This window comes from Pterocles gutturalis, unplaced genomic scaffold (genome assembly GCF_000699245.1).
Source record: "Pterocles gutturalis isolate BGI_N339 unplaced genomic scaffold, ASM69924v1 scaffold14467, whole genome shotgun sequence".
Classification (NCBI taxonomy): domain Eukaryota; kingdom Metazoa; phylum Chordata; class Aves; order Pterocliformes; family Pteroclidae; genus Pterocles; species Pterocles gutturalis.
The window spans coordinates 1,327-2,177 of record NW_010108182.1 but is presented as its reverse complement, the minus strand read 5'-3'; positions in this window follow the sequence as shown (position 1 = coordinate 2,177).

Below are 851 nucleotides of genomic sequence, written 5' to 3'. Positions count from 1 at the left end.
AGCAGCAGCACCCCCGAGCCAGGGTGGAGAGAGGGTCCTGAAGGCATTAGGTGCTGATGATTCCCTCCTTGCCCTCTCTTCCCCCTTTCAGCTGGTCATATCCTGCCTGGTGCTTGCTCTGAAGCCCCCCTGGTCTGCTTGGGGGGGCACCATGGAGGCAGCAGCTTTACCAGCTTTGCACAGATTTAATCCAAATACCTAAGAAACAGTTTGGAGGAGATCCATCTCAGGGAAGAAAATTTCAGGACTCACTGCCTTCGTTTGGCGAGCCAGGGTTTAACCGAACCCCAGGGTCTCCGGAGGTGCTACCTGCTGCTCCTCAGGTAAGTGGGGATCAGACAGACACCTCTGCAACCTTCTACACATCTTCTTGTGCGACTGAACTCGGCCAAATTGTCCCCTGCATCTTGCCTGGCAGGGAGGGGACGTCGGTGTCCTGTCCGGGGGACACTCCTGTGCCCCGGTGTTAGTGCAGAGCAGAGGGGGGTGGCCCATCCTGCCGGGGCGATGCAGAGATGCTCTGCGCTCTCCTGCAGACACACCGCACACATCCACGTGCCCGTTGCACGCCCCGGTGCCCCACGTGCACCCCCAGCAGAAATCAGCCTGGGCCAGCCTGCTCCATGCGTCGGTGTCCTGTCCGGGGGACACTCCTGTGCCCCGGTGTTAGTGCAGAGCAGAGGGGGGTGGCCCATCCTGCCGGGGCGATGCAGAGATGCTCTGCGCTCTCCTGCAGACACACCGCACACATCCACGTGCCCGTTGCACGCCCCGGTGCCCCACGTGCACCCCCAGCAGAAATCAGCCTGGGCCAGCCTGCTCCATGCCCTGGGGACCTGGCATAACCACAA